We start from the raw sequence: 8219 nt of genomic DNA, 5'->3' as shown, positions 1-8219 counted from the left end.
TCAGTCTCTCCATCTATACCACACAGTCTTGATTACTGTAGCTATATAGTAAGTCTTAACATGGAGTAGAGTGTTTCCTTCCTTATTAGTCTACATTTTGAAATGCGTTTTAGCTATGCTACGTCCTTGGTATTTCATATAAATTTTACTGTAAACTTGGCTATATCTACAAAAAATCTTACTGGGTTTTTAATTAGGTTTGCATTAAACCTGTAGATCATTTTGAGAAGAGCTGATATCTTTTCTACATGTAGTCTTCTAATTTATGAACTCAGTATGTCACCCATTCATTCAGATCTTTTTTTGATTTCTTTAATCAGTATTTTGTACTTTTCAGCATACAGATCCTGTACATCTTTTCTTAGTTTCTACCTAAGTATTTCATTATACTGAAGGTGATTTTAATTTTTTTGGTTATTGAGGTATATATCTGATTGATATTTGTTTGTTGAACTTGTATCCTGTCACCTTGTCACCTTACTGAACTCACATGTTTATTCTAGGTTGTTTAATTTAGGTTAAGGTGTGTGGAATCCTTGAGATTTTCTGTTAGATACCACGTTATTTCCAAATAGTGACAGCTTAGTTTCTTCCTTTCTGAGCTGTATGTCTTTATGCCCTTTTCTAGCACTTTCTGGAACTTCTAGCTTTATCTACTTAGTGTAATTATAGATTAGTTTGATTTTTTTTTGTAAATGTAATTATAGATTATTCACTCTTTTTATTTGGTGCCTTTTACTCAGCATAATTATTTTGAAAGTCATCCCTATTTTTGTGTGTGCCAATAATTCATTACTTTTTATTGCTGAGTTGTAGTCCCTTGCTTGGCAATCCCAAAATTTGTTTATTCATTCTCAGGTGGATAACCATTTGGGTTGTTTCTAGTTTTAGGCTATTACAAATAAAGCTGCTATGGACATTTGCTCATAAACACATGTAATGAAATGTGGTGTCATTTCTTGAGTAAATACGTGGGAGTGGAATGGCTAAATATTATGTTGATGCATGTTTAATTTTGACAGTGATGCTTATACAAAATGTTTTTTCTAATATTTACACCATTCTCCTTCTCCGTCAGCAGTGTGTGAAAGTGTCAGTTCCTCCACATGCTCATCAGCTAGATGTTCTGATGGACAGCGCCACCTCACTGAGCTTCTCTCCCGCTTTATTGAGGTGTAGTCGACGTATTATATTGGGTAAGTTTAAGGCAAACCATGTGGTGACTTGATATGTGTACATATTGAGAAATGATTACCAAGAGAGGTTAATGAACACCTCCATCACTTCACATAATTATCATTGTTTCATTGTGGAGAGAACACTTACGATCTACTTTCTTAGCATCTTTAAATTATACAAGAGTATTGTTAACTATAATCAACACGCATTAAGGTTTTAAACCTAATCATTAATGATTAATAATGTTGAGCAACATTTTATGTTTTTGCCTTCCTCCTATGTTATTTGGTGAAGTGATTTATAATTGTTTTGCCCCTTCTCGGGGTCTTTTTTTAATTATTGAGTTTTGAGACCCCTGTATATTGTGGAATCAATTACTTGAATATACTGTCTCCCAGAATATAACTTGGTTTTACACACTGTTAGAGAGTCTTTTGAAGATCTGAAGATTTAAATTTTGATGTTGTCAAATGTATCAAATTTTCATTTTATCAGACAGATTTGTCTTTGGTGTTGTTTCTAAGAAATCTTTGCGTGACCATGTCACAAAGATTTTCGGTTTTGTCCTCGAAATTTTAGACTTTTAGGTATTACGTTTAGATCTATGATCCATTGTTTGTGAATCTTTGAATGGGTTATGGATCAGCATTCATTATTTTGCATATGTATATTCAATTATTCCAAGACCATTTGTTGATAAATCTATCTTTCCTCCACTGAATTGCTTTTTTTTGCCTTTGCTGTTGTGGAGAATTAGCTGTTCATATATGCATGGGTCTATTTCTGGACAATCAATACTTTTTCATTGATCTATTTGCCAATATTTATGGCAGTACCACACTGTTATGATAACTGTAGCTTTGGAATACGACTGGAAATTGATTGATGTCTTCTTAGTATGTATAGTGCAAGGGTTTTTTTTTGATTCAGCTATTCCAGGTCTTTTGCATTTCTTTATATGTTTTTGTCTTAGTTTCTATACTTGTATGAAAATAAATGCCTACTTGGGTTTTGATTGGAGTTGCACTGATACATTTGAGGAAATTTGCTCTCTTGACAATGTTGAATATTTAAGCAAATTATAAACATGGAATATCTTTCATTTATTTAGATTTTTTTTTAGTTTCTTTTACCAGTATTTCCTAAGTTTTAGAGTACAGGATTCCATATACTTATTCAGATTTATCTTTAAGTATTTCGTAAAACAGATATTTTAAAATTTCATTTCTAATTATTCACTGGTAGTATGTGGAAATATACATTATTTTGTATATTGATCTTTCATTTTGAAACTGTGTTAAGTTCACTTGTTGTTCTCCCAATGCTTTATAGATTTTATTAGATTTTCTATGTGCCTAATCATGTCATCTACTAATAAAAATAGTTTCACTTTTGCCTTTCCAATTTGGATGCTTTCTATTCCTTTTTTTCCCTTGCCCTATAGAGTTGGAGACAACCTTGAGTACAGTGTTGAATAGAATTAAAAAGACCAATCCTACTTGCCTTGTTCCTGATCTTGATGGAACTGTATGTCATCTTTTACTGTTGTGTATGATGTTAGCTATAGCTTTTTCATCAATGCCCTATATCGGTTTTAGGAAGAATACTTTTAATACTAGTTTGGTGAAAATTTTTATCCTTAATGGAAATTGGAATTTTAAAACGTTTTTCTGCATCTGTTGAGATGTCATATAATTTTTATTTTTTAGTTTCTTGACATGATGAATGACATGAATTGAATTGGAATGCTAAACCAAGCATACTTTTCTGGGTTAAACCAATCGTACATTATTGTTTCTCAATGTTGCTAGATTCAATTTGCTAAAATTTTCTTTAGAATTTTTGAATATATGTTCATGACTGACATTTCTCTGTTGCTTTCTTTTCTTATAGCAGCTTTGTCTGTTTTTGATATCAGGGGAAAGCTCTCCTCATAAAGAAATTTGGGAAATACACCTCCTCTTTAGTTTTTTGAAAGAATATGTAGCTAATTGGTTACTTCTTTGTGCCTAAACAGAGTTCCTAGTCAAGGAAATCTAGGTTTAACTAAGCCATCTGGACCTGATTTGGGAGTGGAGGGGAATTATTTATAATGCAGACTTTCTATTTGAGATCTTCTTCATTCTTGAATTTTCTTCTGTAGTGTTTTTTAGGGTCCATATACATGAATATACATATATATACACATATATACACATTCATTTTTATCTTCTTATCATCCTGACCTAAAGCACAGATTGTTTTTTTACTCATAATCTTAGTGTGAGTAAAATTTCTTTTGTATTTTTCTTATCCTAATTATTATTGACTTTTTAATATTATTTTTGTATTACACATTAAATTTTATTGATCTTCAAAATATTCCATCAAAAATTTCAGTTAGTATCAATTCTTAATTTTTTTATTTTTAATTTCTATGGAAACTATAAACCTTTCTGAAATAAAATATATCTACTTAATAATGAAAAAGAGAATAACTTTTAAAATGAAATATATTATCAATATTTATAAATTTTAATACATTTTGTTCTCTCTTTGGGTCATAATTTGAGGGACTATTAAAAAGAACATGAAGACTTATTTTAGTAGTGGGATATTGGGTTATGTTTAGTCAGTTTATTTTTTCAAACCCAGATATAAGAGACTTTTTACCTCTTCTATTATGAAAGTCATAATTATTCACTGAATATACTTTGTAGAGCATATTTTACATCTGTGTTCCTCAAGCTATAGATCAAGGTGTTCAACATGGGGATAATGAGGGTGTAAAATATGGAAGCCACTTTATCAGTGTCAAAGGAATGACTGGACTTGGGCTGCACATACCTAAATATTAAAGTCCCATAGAACACTGTGACCACTGTCAGGTGGGATCCACAGGTGGAAAAAGCCTTGAGCCTACCCTCAGCAGAGTTCATCCTGAGAATGTCTGTAAGGATGAGCAGATAAGACACAAATACTATGAGAAGGGCTATCAAATCAAAACCTGCTAATATCAGAATAATCATTTCAATTTCATGTGTGTTCGAGCAGAGCAAAGAAAACAAGGGGAGACTGTCGCAGTAGAAAAGATGAATGACATTGTAGCCACAGAAGGACAAATTAAAAAGCTTTATGGTGACTAAAAGAGACGCAAATGTGCTGTAAAGATATGGAATTACCACCAGCATCCAACATACTCTTTTTGACATGATAACTGTGTAGAGCAGAGGGTCACAGATGGCCACATAACGGTCGTAAGACATTGCTGACAGAATAAAAATTTCACTATTAATAAACACAAGAAAGAAAGCCAGCTGTGTGGCACAAAAATAATAGGAGATTGTATTTTGATTCATAACAAAATTTACTAACATTTTGGGTCACACAGTTGTTGAATAACCGAGATCAGTAAAAGCCAGGTGCCTGAGGAAGAAGTACATGGGTGTTTGTAGCCTGGAGTCCATCTTGGTGAGGATGACCAGGCCCAAGTTGCCCACCACTGAGATCACATAGATGACGAGGAAGAGCCCAAATAATGGAGCCTGCAGCTCAGGAAGGTCTGTGATTCTTGTGAGAATGAATTTGTTCAGCACTGTTAGATTGGGTTTTTCCATCCAGGTTTAGCAGAAAACTTATTCTAGATAGAAACACGAGCATAGTCAATAACTTTCATGTAATATAATGTATTTTTTTTAGTATACAAAGTTGGTAAAATAAAATAATTCACAATTTACCATTTAGACTCTCATAAAATAATCCACCTCCCACAAGTAAAACACACATATTTAGTAATAGAAACAGAGATGGAGGCAGGGGTAGAGTTGGAAGATAGAGATTTGTGGTTTTCCATTGGGGAATGGTTGTCCCTGTAAAAACATTTGATAGTATTTGGAGGCATTTTGGTCATCACGTCTGGAGGAGGGATGCTACTGGCACAATGGCCAGAGTGCAGTGAGGCTGCTAACTAACTTGCTGTGTTAGGGAAGCCCCCACAGCAAGGAACTATGCAGCCCAAAATGCCAATAGGGCCAAGACTGGCAAATCTTGATACATGTGTAGATGTAGATGGACATAAACACAGGTGACGAAAGCAAAAATGAAAAATGGTAAAAACTTTAGGCTTTAGGTTTATAGGTATTTGTTAAACTTTTGTGTGTGTCTTTTATATAATGACAAACGCATAAATACATTTATCAAGTTACAATCATAAATCATGACAGTACATATGTTAATTACATAACAGAATTTTTTAAATCCAAATTTCAATGATGTGTGGAAACGTTAAAAGCCCCTACTTTAAAACATATTCCTATGAAAGTCATTATGCCTACAGGTGGTGCAGGATGAAACAATTAACACACGGCCTATATTGGACAAAGGTGTATAAATAAGGAAACTCTAAAAGATCAGAGTATAGACTGTTTGTCTTTATATGGAGAAATACACATAGGTAGCCATAGTCTCTGCTAATCCTGTATTTGTAATACATACAAAGGAATACTTTGGGCAAATGTTGTAAGTTATCTTAATCTCTATACACATCAGCAAAATCAACTGTTTATTTCTAGGCTTGTTGGGAAGATAAGTGAGGAGTAAATGTTTCAATGTGTCTATGGTACCTGGAAATATCCCTCAAATATCAAGTACATACAGGTTATTTTGTGTGCTTGTTTTTATTTTTTAAGGGGAGACACTATGTTACATGAAATGGATTATTTAACATATATTTATGTTATTTGTCAGGGCTATGATGATGAATAGATGGAGCAGTGTGTTACCCAGGTAACTGTCCCCAGTGCCCCCACCATGACCCAACACCATCACGTCAACTTGAACATCAAAGTGCTGTTCTTTTGTATAATTTATCTTCTACCTTACTTAAAATTATTAATAAAAATTTACCTAAAACTTAATGTATTTCTTCCACCCAAAGTGCATTTTCAATGTAACTTACATATACTAATTTATTTGTAACACATAAAATATATTTTGTCATGGAGGAAACTAGGCTAGTATGAGGAAATTGAGCAAATTGAGAGAAAGTGAAGTCATTGGGAATGATTTTATATGGACTTTTGTAAACATTCCCTTTCAATAAACAGATTCTGTACAGAACAAATGTTTAAAATCACCATATTATACAACATCACACTGGCAAGATAAAATATACAAATATGTATATGGATTCCGTGAGATTAAGTCTTTCTGTACATTAAGGCCACAAAAACTCCTCCATATTATGATGTAGGATTTAATGCAGACATAAATAAGTATAATTAAATGAAGATGCATATAAATATCCCTAATAAGTCACCAGCAAAAAAAATACCAGAGTAACACCAGAGTAAAATGCAAATGTCAGGCTAAGATAAAAGAATTAGGGGTTCAAAAAATTATATCTGTGCTTCCTTTAAAGAAAAAAAGAATTGATCCTGGCTACAAGGAAAATAGCAGTGTGAAGAGCCTCTGAGTGAGCTCTAAGAAAACAAATAGAAAAATATAGCATTTAACATATTAAACTGTGTGTTTACAGGAAATCCATACTTTCTCTGTGAGTTTCTGATATCCTACCCTGTCCCCATGTACATATCTTTCTATGCCAGAAATAGTGAACTACTGTTAGGAATAAACGTTTTAAATCAAGGGAATAAGAAGCAATATAAATCTTGTTTAGGTGCAATGAACACAAATTTGTGTTAAAGAACACAAATTACATTGGCAAGTGTTGATTTCCTGTAACGTAAGGGAGAATAGAAGGGCTTTTCTCTCACCAGCTTTAGAGTTACTATGGAAAGTATCAAATTACCTTTCCATTGTTTACTATCAGTGTTGATTATCAGATTAAGATTTTTTTAAATCTATACTTTTTGAGAAAATTGTATCCACTTTCTGCCAGATTCCGCTGGAAACTGAACATGCTGTACATTGTACCATCACCATAAAACTGAGTACTTAAAAGTCTCCTAACCTCCAAAAATTGCTTTTCACATCTCAGTGTCAGGTGGAAATTTCCTTTTTGCTCATCAAGATATCAGAAAAAACTTGACATTTACACATTGAATTAAATATATATTAATTATTATTATATATTTGAGAAGAGAATAAGTGGAGCCTAGAGTCACTAAGTGACTACGGATTTGGAAGAACATCAGACTAGAAACTGAATACCTGCAGTTTTATAATTCTTCCATATCCATAATCTTTTCCTGACTTCTTAGTTAAGGTTTATTGTCTCCCGGTTTCAATCTCTATTATTTATATGATTAAGTATTTGTATAAACATAAATATTACATAAGCAATATGATATTGACATTTCAAATATTCTTAATAGTATTTCTGAAAATATGTTAATAATTAATCTGAAGAAAAAAGAGAGTAGTCTTATTCTGTTCATGCATTATCAATAGGAGAATGGATACAGAAGTGAATGAGAAATCCTAATATTTTACTATGTCTTGCCATAGAATAAAGGTGTTAGCTTGCAATGTCACCAAAACTATTTAGATATTGGTATAATATGGCACCATATGAAATATTCTGTTTACCTGAAATGAAACCTGTCTTTGCTCCCCATGTGCTTCATAACATGGCATACTGACAACAATTTATAGATTCTTTTTCACCTTCTGATACTCTCCCTGAGGAGATGCCAAGCAATTTATTGATTATCCCTAAAGCATTTGAAAGCTTAACAGACTACAACAAGGGTGTTTATTAATTGTCTAAAATAATTGGTGTCTGTCAGCAAGTGAGTCAGATTTATCTATTTGTTTGTGTATCACATTCCTACATTTTACTCTTGATTAACTTTTTTTCTTTCCACTTTGATGGTTAATTTTTGTGTCAACTTGGTTAGGCTTGGTGCCCAGCTGTTTGGCCCAACCTCAGTCTAGATGTTGCTATGAAGATTTTTTTTAGATGTGATTAACATTTAAATCAATAGACTTTGAGTACAGCCAATTCCCCTCTAGAATGTGGGTGGGCCTCATCCAATCAGTTGAAGCCTTAAAAAGCAAAGACTGAGATCCTTCAAAGAAAAAGAAATTCTCCCTAGTTT

At 32.7% G+C, this 8219-nt stretch overlaps 1 pseudogene; it reads right to left on the bottom strand.

Annotated features, from left to right (window-relative positions):
* Window positions 1–2951: 2951 nt before the first annotated feature.
* LOC131395411 (olfactory receptor 8K3-like) lies at window positions 2952–4775 on the bottom strand (annotated as a pseudogene).
* Window positions 4776–8219: the final 3444 nt, after the last annotated feature.

Source organism: Diceros bicornis, chromosome 31 (genome assembly GCF_020826845.1).
Source record: "Diceros bicornis minor isolate mBicDic1 chromosome 31, mDicBic1.mat.cur, whole genome shotgun sequence".
NCBI classification, from domain to species: domain Eukaryota; kingdom Metazoa; phylum Chordata; class Mammalia; order Perissodactyla; family Rhinocerotidae; genus Diceros; species Diceros bicornis.
This window is presented reverse-complemented; position numbering and strand designations above follow the sequence as displayed.